This window comes from Benincasa hispida, chromosome 2 (assembly GCF_009727055.1).
Source record: "Benincasa hispida cultivar B227 chromosome 2, ASM972705v1, whole genome shotgun sequence".
NCBI lineage: Eukaryota > Viridiplantae > Streptophyta > Magnoliopsida > Cucurbitales > Cucurbitaceae > Benincasa > Benincasa hispida.
Genome location: NC_052350.1, coordinates 45,425,464 through 45,437,939, shown reverse-complemented (window position 1 = coordinate 45,437,939; position 12,476 = coordinate 45,425,464).

Below are 12,476 nucleotides of genomic sequence, written 5' to 3'. Positions count from 1 at the left end.
TTTCCAATATATTATCAATATATTATCAATATATTTGATATTTCAATGAAGAGATGATCTATTTTCACCTAAAAGTATGAAATAAAATAAAAGAAAACTCCTAAAATAAAAGAAACACTAATTTAAAATATATTGTATTAAATAAATATTAATAGAAATTAATAAACACAAAAAATTAAGTCAAAATTTTGAAAATGATGTTAATAAGCAAAAAAAAAATACTTAAAAAATTTATAGCTGAGAATAATGTAATGAATGATATTTTAAAATATATATATATATTATATAATTAATAATGAATTCAAAAAAATGATATATTTTTATTTTAAAATATTGTAAAATTAAAAGATGAAAATCATATTTTTAAAATTTTAAATTTGTACCAATTTAGGCCTCGTTTACTAAACTATCATATTTTTTTTAGAACATAACCTTCATATAAATACATTAAAAAAACAACAAATTTCAAATAAGATCTACAGTTATTTGATTTATCAGATGATATTATTTAATTCATTTTTAAATGGTCTTTTTTATAACAAGTTAATAAAAAAATCATATATAGGAGAAAAAAGATTATTCACTTAAAAGTATTTTAATTAATATTAAATTAACATAAAAGAAGATTATTAAACACTATGACTTTGGGGCTATTCTCATACTTATACTAATATTAATACTAGTTACCGATACTAATATGGATATAGGTATAGAGAAATGGTAAAGGATGAAAAGTTACTAAAAGAGATGGTGTGGGTCCCACATAATAACCAAAGCTAATTGGATTGATGACTCTCCCTTCTGCAATCGGATTATGGATCGAGATGGTGAAGTTTGTAAAGCAGAGAGACAAAAATGAAATTTTTATTGTACTAGGCATCTTATGCCCTAGTTTATTGTTTTGTGTGCTTTGTATTTTCTTATATTGTACACCCCACTAGCTTTACGTCAAGTGGGAGATTGTTGGGTTGATGTCATAAATCTCGTAGGGTCCTATAGTTTATAAACATTGTATGAACAAACTTTTATGTGATCAATAATATATGATATTTTATTCACGTTGTCTATAAAATATGTGATTTTTAGTTGCATTAACCCCAAATCAATAAACTAACATCCAAGGTTATTTTTGTAACTTTACATGTATGTGGAGATGTATAGGTGGATCATGTTTAAGTGATAACCTAAATGGTCTGTAGTAGATGGATAAGGTTGGGTATCTTATCTTGATGACACTAAGAGTATGGCCCGCTTTGTAGGTGTTACAATTGTTGTAAAGTGCTACAAATGATATGATCCTGATCATTCATGTATTAGACATGCGAGCAAAGATATTCTATACAAAGGAGTTTGTATAAGACCAAACTATGAAATGTTTAGTCTCATTATATAACATCATTTATAATAGAGATTTACATTTAACTAAGATGACCATAGGTAACATGACCTGAATCCTGAGTAAGTTGTGAACTTCTGCCACTAAGAGCGGTCATTTGATTTGTATGGGTGAGAGTGGTCAGATCGCTAACTCAACAAACCTACCATTTTGGGGATTCGTCCAATTTGGGAGCTGAGAACACAGCTACATGAGATGGAATTCACTCCTTACCCGAAGCAGGGGTAAGTAGATAAATTGTTCCCTTAAGGGTTGATTCCGGGTCTTGAACAATGTGGCGCCACACTCTCTCCTAGCCCGAGAGGGGTTTAGTCATAGTAGGACTATGATCTATTGTTCATTAGAGGAATCAGTGATACTTAAGGAGTTAGATGTAACTACAGGGGCAAAACGGTAATTTGGCCTAATTGTACTTACGAGCAATTTGGCCTACGTGTCCATAAGGTCCTCTTGGTAACTCAAAAAGATTTAGTTGAGAATCAGTTTTTTGGTTAATTTAAATTGTTCAAATTAATAAGAGGGATTTAATTATATATGATATAATTGTCATAATGTATTTGATACAATATAGTTTAATGGGAGGAAATAAATATTTGAATGAGATTCAAATATATTTTCTATGAATATGATTCATAGTTGTTAAATTTAATATAAAAATGATTTTTATTAAATACCATAAAATAGAGGAAAAAACTATAGTTTATATTGTATGTGATAAAAATAATATAAATATAATATGACAAGTTAGTTATCATATTTATTTATATTATTTTATTATTATGTAACTAATAATTTCCCCATCTTTTCTCTCCAACCACTTTAGTTGATGGTTGTTAATTTTATGGTAAGAGGAATAAAAGAAAATGGGTAATTGCAATTGGTAGCATTTTTATGAATAATAGTCAAGTGTATAATATTATTTTTAAAAAAATTGCAAATAAGCTAAGTCTATCAATAATAGACTCTTACAAGTGATATGGTCTATCATTGGTAGACTCCTACAATAATATGGTATATCACTGATAAACTATTTAATTTTGACCATATTTGTAAATTTTTTTTTTACATTATATTATATATTATATACTTTGAGTCTATTATCTATATTTACAATTGTCCCAAAAGAAAAGTGGTTTTTTGTTCTTCCTCTACGTTGTAATTTGCTGAACGATTGGGAATCTACAGAATTGTTATGATATATTGTGTTCTTGAAAGATTTCTCAATCTTCTACCTCCTTCACTCAAACTATCCCTCATAACCAAAATAGTCAGAACCCACTACTTTTGGGTTCTCACCTCGAGAATACCAAAGATTCTTTGTGGCTGTGGCTGTGTCCATTGGATATAACCAATCAACTATGCGATAACCCTTTACAAATTGCTCGTAAGTACAGCTGGACCAAAATTACCATTTTGCCACTGCAAGTACATTTAACTCCTTAAGTACCACTGATCCCTCTAATGAGCAATAAGTCATAGTCCAACTATGATCAATCCCCTATCGGGCTAAGAGATGGTGTGACGCCACATTGTTCAAGCCCCAAAATTAGCCCGTAAAGGAGCAATTTATCTACTCACCCAGATATTGGGAAGAAGTGAATTTCGTCTTGTATAGCTATGTTCCCAACCCTTTAATCAGACGAATCCCAAAAGTGGTAGGCTTATTGGGTCGGCAATCTGGTCACTCATACAAATAAAAAGGTCGCCTTTATAGGCAGTGTTGGGATTAGTGTCCTAATTCTCTCGGAATCTCGTTGTTTGTAATGATACACATTGTTTTATGAATAAAATAACTGTTATTTCATTATGGCATTTACTCATATCCAATAAACAAAGCTCAATGGTTATCTTATATAAAGCTAAGCATGTATATGGGATATACAAGTGGATCATGCCTTAAGTGATAACCTAAATAGGTTGTAGTATAAAGATTAAGGTGAGATACCTGTTCCTGGTGACACTACGGATACGACCCGCTTTGTAGAAGTTTGCAAGTGTTGTAAACTACTACAGATGGTAGATTCTGACCATTCATGTGGAGATGTGCGAGCGGGAGTGTCCTATACAAAGAGTTTGTATAAGATCGAACCACGAAATGACTAGATTTTGTATATAACGTTGTTGATACTAGAGACTTACATCTCACCTAAACGACCATAGGTGACACGACCTCAATCCTGAGTGTTTTGGGAACTCCTACCTTTGAGGACAGTTCTTTGATTAGTATGGGTGAGAGTGGCCAGATTGCCAACTCAACATGCCTACCTTTTTAGAGACTTGTCTAATTGGAGTTGGGAACTCAATACACAAGATGGAACTCACTCATTTCCTAAAACAAAGATAAATAGAGAGATTGCTCCCATAAGAGCTGATTTCAGGGCTTGAACATAGTAGCCACAACTTCTTTTTGAAAGAGAGGACTCAGTCATAGTAGGATTATGACTTGTGTTCATTAGAGGGATCAGTGATACTTAAGGAGTTAGATGTAACTACAGGGGCATAACGATTATTGGCCCAGCTGTACTTACGAACGATCTGTGAAGGGTTGTCGCACTGCTGATTTGTTAAGATGGACACATAATATATCTGTGGTAAGAAGAATTCAGCTGTCGATTTTTAGTGAAGTGTCTGACAGTTAACAGATGGTGGATCCCGTGACTAAAGAGTTTAGTCAGCTATTCATGTACCGTTAGAGCTTCGAGTTACAGGTTCATAAGGTCCTCTTGGTAGCTCAATGGATTCAGTTGAGGATCAATTATTGGTGTTGATTTGAAATGTTCAAATTGACAAGAGGTATTCGATTATATATGATATGATCGGTATGGTGTATGAGATACATCTAATGGAGGATTAATGTAAATGAGATTTACATTAAGTATCATGGAATAGAAAAAGAGCTATGGTTTATATGTTTCATGAGATGAAATATTAAAACTATAGGTTATAAATATAGTATGATAAGTTGGTTATGAAAGATTTGCTACCTTTTAGACATGGAATTCATCTATCTAAGGAATAGTGTTATAAGACAGCTCAAGAAGTTGAAGATATGAAACGTATTCTCTATGCATCAGTAGTTGGTAGTCTGATGTATGTTATGTTGTGTATACGACTAGACATACGCTATACAGTAGCAATCATCAATAGGTTTCAGTCCAATCCTGGATATGATCATTGGACTGTCCTTAAAAATATCTCCAAGTATCTTTAGAGAATGGGGGACTATATGAGCGTATATGGTGCTAAGGATTTGATCTTTACAGGATACACTAACTCTGATTTTTAGATCAACTTCGGGATCAGTGTTCACTCTAAATGGAAGAGCTATAGTTTGGAGGAGTATAAAGCAAAGTTGTATTGCTGACTCCACCATGGAAGCTGGTTGCATGCGAAGTGGCAAAGAAAGCAATATGGCTTAGAAAGTTATTGAAAGATTTGGAAGTGGTTCTAAATATATATCTGCTTATAACCCTCTATTGTGATAACAATGGAGCAGCTGTCAATTCTAAAGAACTAGAAGCCATAAATGCGGAAAACACATTGAGCCCAATATCATCTCATCAGGGAGATCGTACATCAAGGAGACGTGATCATCACGCATATAATCTCAGAAGACAACATTGCTGATTCGTTTACTAAGACCTTCATGGCTAAAGTGTTTGAGGGTCACCTAGTGAGTCTAGGACTACAAGTTATGTAAATCTAGGGCAAGTGGGAGAAGTCATGTATGTGGTGCCCTAGTTTATTGTATTTATGTTTTTTTTCTCACATTCAACATTGTATATATATCACCCCATTGGAGTTTTGGTCAAAATGGGAGTTTTTGTTGGGTTGTATGTCCTAAACTTGTGGTTTGTAAACGTTAAACATATTCTATTTGATAATAATTTTGTTATTTAGATTATTCATTAAAAATGTTATTGAATATGTGAATTACATCTTTTTTACCCTAAAACTAATAAACTAAGAACCCTTGGCTATAACATGAATACTTGAACTTTATGTGGAGACATAAAAGTGGATTAAGTTCGAGTAATAGCCAAAATGGTATATAGCATAGGGATAAGGTTTGGTACCTTAACCTGGAGAGAAAATGCAACCCACTTTGTATTTGATGCAAACGATGTGATCCTGAATCGTTCATGTGAAAACATGCGAGTAAGGACTTCATATGCAATGAGTTTGCATAAGATCAGACCATGAAATAATCACTTTTACTTTATAACATTGTTTACTGATAAGACTAACTATTTCAATTTGATAACCTAGGTAACTCGATCTTAATCCTGAACTGACTAGGAACTCTTGTTTATTCAGGATTATCCTTTAATCTGCATGGGTGAGAGTGGCTCAACATCACCGACTCAATAAGCCTTCCATTTTAGGGGTAAGACTGGGCAGATGGTTGAGGACGTAATTCGGCAATATGGAATTCACTCCTACTGACTCTAGGGATAGTATATAGGTTGTTCTTTTAAGTGCTGAATCTAAGTTTTGAACAAGGGGCCTTAACCTCTCATTGGCTCGAGAAAGACCTGGTTCGATGGTTGGACAACAAACCAACACTTCTTTTTTGTCAGGTTTCATTCGATTTGTTGTGCCCCAAAATCAAACTAATTCATTGAATGCATCATTAAAGGATCAGTGGGACTTAAGGAGCTAGATGTAATTAAAGGGTAATACGGTAATTTTGACCCTGTTGCAGTTACGAACAAGCTGCGAATGATCGACTTACTAATCATGGTTAAATCAAGTGGACAGAAATATATTTATAGTAAGGGGAGTGCAGCTACTGGGCTTTAGTGGAGTGTCCCAACAGTTAACGAAAATGTTGGTTAATTAAGTTAAGAGTTTAGTTGGTTATTTTTGGATCGTTGGATCTCATGATCTGTAGGTCCATTAGGTCCCTCTGCTAGCTCACATCAGACTAAACCTTAGAACAATGTGATGAGAGAATTTGAAATGTTCAAATTCAGATTAGAGAATAAAGTATTAATTATATACGATATAATTAAATGTTTAATTGTTGAATTAAATAAATTTGAGAGTTGGAAATATTTAAATAAGATTTAAATACTATTCACGTGAATGGGGATTCACGTTCGGGATTGGTGTTTTATTAATTTAATATATGATATTAATTTAATTTGATTAATTAAATTGTGTAATTAATCGTTTAAAATTAATTTTATATAAAATTATTTTAATAGAAATTGATTTTATTTAAAGATGAAATTTCATTTCAAAATTGAAGTTTTGAAATTTCAATTTTGAATGAAATTGGAGATAGTGGAAAGTTTCCACCTTCTCCACTTTGATTAACACCTTTAATCTTACTAAATTAGTGGTTAATTTGGTGTCAATTTTTGGTTCATTTGTTTTGCATAGATTCTTCTTTAAATAGAGGAATTATTTGCTAAATAAAACTTCATGCAATTTGCATATTTGAAGAAGAATTATTTCTCAACATTCACACATTAAAGTATCAACTCTCTCAAAATTTTCTTAAATTTATTTACAAATTGGATCCCACAATCCGTTATAAGGTCAGAAATTAACGAAAAAGATTCTAGTGGTGGTCCACGAAGCGTTTGTGATCTGAATTAAGCTGAGGATTGCATCAATTGGAGTTCTATAAAGGTTGCTTTATGAATCCCTAATTTTATGATATTTACATGCATGCTTGAATCCTAAAATTAATGTAGTTAGAGTGCTTAAGATCTAAATTGCTTATCATGTTTGTAGTTAACTCTTTCAAATCAAATAACATGTTTGATTTGTAGTGATCCAGAAACTTTGAATAAACTATCAGGTAAATGTAGATAAAGTTGCCCATTTTTGTAAAAATTAAGCCTTACGCAATCTTGTGTACACGAAGAATGAGATCTATTAACCATGTACATTATAATAGAAGATAACATATTTTGTATTGAATCTTTTTGGGAAGGCCACAACTTGATGACGATGTAACTTTTGTTTGATGACAATTTGAATTTGGACGACCATCTAAGCATACTATATACCTAGTAACTGCTTGATATTTAGTCCATTTGAAATTATTGGAGCTCATAATGCATAGGTTTATAAATTTTTTTAATTTTCAAATAAAATTTATCGATATCGATATATCCACCTATATATCCATAAAATTGAAATTTTAATATCAATATCAAAGTCGATATCAATATTTAATGCTTAGTTATAATCAATTTGGTTGTTCAAACGTTATTTTGAAATTAGCAGGGGTATTTTTTAAACCAAAATCTTTTAGTAGGGCTATTCTTAAAATAATTCTAAATTTTAATCAAATCAGACATGTCATACCACCTGTCAATTTTTAACGTCCACTTCATCATTCCGTTTTCTCCCTTAACAGCAATAGTACTTTTGAGTCAAATTTGAAAGATGAAGGATATATTATTAAACTTTTGAAAGTTAATTTGTAGTTATTTACTATTATGACACTAGGGTTTAAAGTAGTGCGCTATATAAACTCTCTATTCTCTCTAATAATACTATTCTTCCTCTACCTCGTAGATGTAGCTAATACACCGTTAATGAATCACGTATATCTATGTATCAGTTCTTTTACATTGAATCACTAATTTTGTAAGATCATCAATATTAACATGTGAAAGAGGAGAAAATTAGGATATATATATATATAATTTATTTATAGGAAGTTGGGTTGGGTGATGAAGTAATAAAAACTAGACCTTGTACTCTTATACTCCCATTTCATCTTCCATAATAAGTATAAATGTGAAAGAAAAAAAAATTATTCATTTTTCTTTTATTTCCTTCCAACTCCCAACAATGAAAATAAATTATCTCACAATGGCCTTAAAAGAGACAAACTTTCACATGGGACTATCATTATTTCAAAAGACTTTGTACCTTTTTGCCACAAGGAGAATTTGAATCCCAACACCAACTAACTTCAAATTATTATTTTCTCACCCTTTTTCTCAATAATTGTTTGGTTTAAAGGAAAATTTCCAATATTAGGATAGTCTGAATAGACTCATTCATTGTTGGCCACGAAAATAGTATTTTATGGAGGTCCATCCTGTAATGACATGTTAAATAATGAATGAGGTAATTGATATTACGATAGTAGATTTTTATTTATTTTTTTATTTATTTTTTTGTTTAAAGTTGAATGATAAGAGTAGATATAGGGAGAAATATGATAATTATGGAAGTTTAATTAATTAAAAATTTAATAGAAAAATTGCAAAAACAAGAACCATCTTACGTGGTAGTTACAATTATACCCTCAAACTTTCAATTTTAAAAATTGTGTCATCAAACTTATACAAGTGTTAACATTCGACCCTCAAACTTATACTAGGTTGTAGAAAAATATAACCTCAAATTATTTATAAAAAAAAGATTAAACTAACCCTTCAAACTTATACAATTTTTACAATTATGTAATTTGCTCAAATTTAATTTTATGTTATATATCTAGTCATTTACATTAAAGTTTTTTTTTTTTAAAAAAATATCTTGTTGGGTCTCTAAGTTTTGGGTCTAGTTTTCACGTGGTCCTTGAGTTTTTTTATACTTTTAATTTTTAAATTTTGAGTTTGGTTCCATCTAATCCTTTCAAATTGTTATAATTTAACTCTTGAGAATCGTGAAACGTGAAAATGATAGAAATTTTTTTTATTTGATTGAGAAGTGTGAGAATAAAATGGTTTTAGCATTACATATCGGGTCAAAATGCTCAATTCAAACATGGGTTTTGAATTACATTACATTACAAACTCATCCATTATGGTCTTCCTAATAACCCTTAAATATGGTAACATTTTGAAACTTAATAACCAAATGAAAACTAGATCTAAAGATATATATATTTTTTTTAAAAAAAAAAAAACCTTTTTCTTCTCATTTTTAATCCATCTAGTAGAAAAATGTAAGAGATTTCATATATATTTTTAAAGTTTCAATTGTAGTTCTAGTAGGTCCCAAAGATGATACATTTTACTAATGATGACATGAGTGATAATTCAACCTAGTGTGACATAAGAGAGTAGGCTAGCTAAGTAATTTCACTTTTGATATGTATTTCTCTTACCCATCTCATTTATTTTTGTTTAATATATTTGCCTTAGTTTAACCAAAGCCATCTATTCTCTCTTAATGCAAATCATGCTAAAAGTTCATTTCTTAGTCTAACCAACATGTCACATTAATAATTTAAGTTCATTTCTTAGTCTAACCAACATGTCACATTAATAATTTAAGTAACAACATTAATGTAGAAATTTATGAGAATTAAAAGAGACAATCTATAAATATATAATCAAAAGCTTTTAAAGTTCAAATAATGTATGAAACTTTGTTAGAAACAATAATAAGGACAAATATAGATATACACCCATATCAATTTAAACCCTAAACTAATAATTGTATCAATTTAAATCCTAAACTTTTGAGGTTGTATTAATTAAAACTTTTAATTTTCATAAGTATATCAATTTAAACCCTATATTTTTACAAATGTATCAATTTATATATTCCTTCCGATTTAGTTTGAGAAATATCATACAAAATATTTATTTTTTTTAAAAAAATTAAACTTATAGATAGTTATAATTGAATGGATTTAGAACATTTATTAGAATTATATTTGAAATCATCAATCCATAAATTCTTATATGTGTATAGACTTCTACAATTGACGATTATAATTTGAATAAACACTTTTTAAATAAATCTTAATTGATTTGCTCAAGTAAATTAGAGATTTAATGATAAAATTATAAATCTCACACGATGTTTATCTAAATATAGTATAATGAAGGATTTAAATGGATACAACTATTAATTTAGAGTTAAAACCCAAAGATTAATAGTATAAATTGGTATTTTTCCTAATAATAATAATAATAATAATGTATGATACAACCAATATAAAAGCCCACAAACTAAAATTTTAATTTAACCAAAAAAATTAATTCACTATATGCCTAAATTTATGATTCAATTTAATTAAATCGACCATTTCAAAATTAAGATTCACTCACCAGTAGCCTATTGGGCTGCATAATTAAGGGTTAAATCACACGTTTAGTTTAAGGGTTAAATCACAAGTTTAGTTTAGTTGGCTAATATTTTAAGTTTTGACTAAAATATATCTGAATTTTCATAAGTATGTAATAGTCCCATCCATAAAGTTTCAATTGTGTGGCTCATAAATACTCAAATTTTAAAATATCTAATAAATTCCTATTTTTTTTAAAAAAAAATTATCTCCGATAAATTTCTAATATTTTCAAAAGGTTTAAAAATAAATGTATGAAACAATGAGATCACAAAATTAAAAATGGTGTCTAATAAATAGGCCAATTTCAAAAGATGTGAAAACACCGATGACTTTTTTTTTTTTTTTTTTTAACACATTTTAAATTTCAGGGACCAAACATATACAAATTTAAAAGTTTAAGGACTAAACATACAAATAATTATCTTTAACGATAATATAATATAGGTAAAATAAACAAGGTTAATATACCAATTTGGTCCTTGTACGTTTAATTTTGTTTAATTTTAATCCATTTATTTTCAAGAAATCTAAAATTTAACCCATCTTACTTGTTCATTGTTGATATTTTTCTTTATAAAAACGTTATTTATCAGCCCTTTCACTATAAAATCATATTTACATACTTTATTTTATTTTCATGAAAATGACTATTATTATTTAGCAAATTTTGATAAAACTGAATTTTGAAGAATTAAATTTAAAATTTATTAAACGTGAACTAAAATTAAACATTTAAAAATATAAATATTAAAATTAAATATATTTAAAAGTAAATTAATTAAAATAATACATTAACCAATAAATAAATATAAATCCCTAAACAGACAAAACATAAGAATGAAAGTATTTTTTTTTGGACAAATATCAATTTATATAAGTTAATTTGGGGGTTATATCAATTTAAATCTCAAATTAATAATTGTATCAATTTAATCATAGACTTTAGGAGTTATATCAATTTAAATCCCAAACTAATTACTATATCAATATAAACCCTGAACTTTAATAAGTGTATTTAATTTCAATTTTGAATTTTCAAAATAATATCAATTTAAATTGCACCATTATTTTTTTTATTTTGATATATTTTTTTTATTTGGATACACTTATGAAAGTGTAAGGTTTAAATTGATATATCTATAAAAGTTTATGCTTTAAATTGATATACCTATAAAAATTTAGGGTTTAAATGGATATAATTATTAATTTGGATTTAAATTGATACAATCCCAATATTAATGATTTGATTTGATACAATTATTAGTTTATGATCTAAATTTATATAATCCAAAAATTTATGGGTATAAATTGATTGTTTTTTTAACTGCTAAAAATATTTACAAATATAACAAAATGTTATTATCTATCAATAGATTGCAATAGATGCGGATAGACCACAATAATGTCTATCGTGGTCTATCACTGATAGACAGTAGGATAGACAACGGGGGGTGGGGAAAAGCGGGGAGGGGTTCCTCGTCCCGTCCCCGATGGGGGAATTTACCGCATCCCCGTTGGGAAAACGAGTCCGCATGGGTACCCATTCCTCTTTACCCTTTTCTTTCTCCATGGAGACTTTTTTCTAAAAAAAAATTCCTAAAATTCTCTTTGATTTGAAGTTTGATTGGACTAAACGAAAAAGTAAGCTAAATGTAAAAAGTTAAAATACTTAATATATATATATATATATATATATATAGAAAAATATATTAAAAATCAAATAGGGGCGGGGTTGAAGTTGGGTATAGAATGGGGATACCTTCTCCATCTCCAATTTGATCCCATTTTCAATCAAATTGGAGATTTTCCATCTTAATTGAAGAATTTTGCCAATCTTAATAGACAATAATATTTTAGTACATTTATAAATAAATCACTCATTTTCTTTTATTTTAAAACAACCACCTACAAGAAACATTTCATTTTATGTTTTTTTGGTGAGAGGAAAAAAAAGGTGTGTCATAACTACAAGAAATAAATAGTCCCTTGGGAGTTGGGACGGTGCAAAAAAAAAAAAAAAAA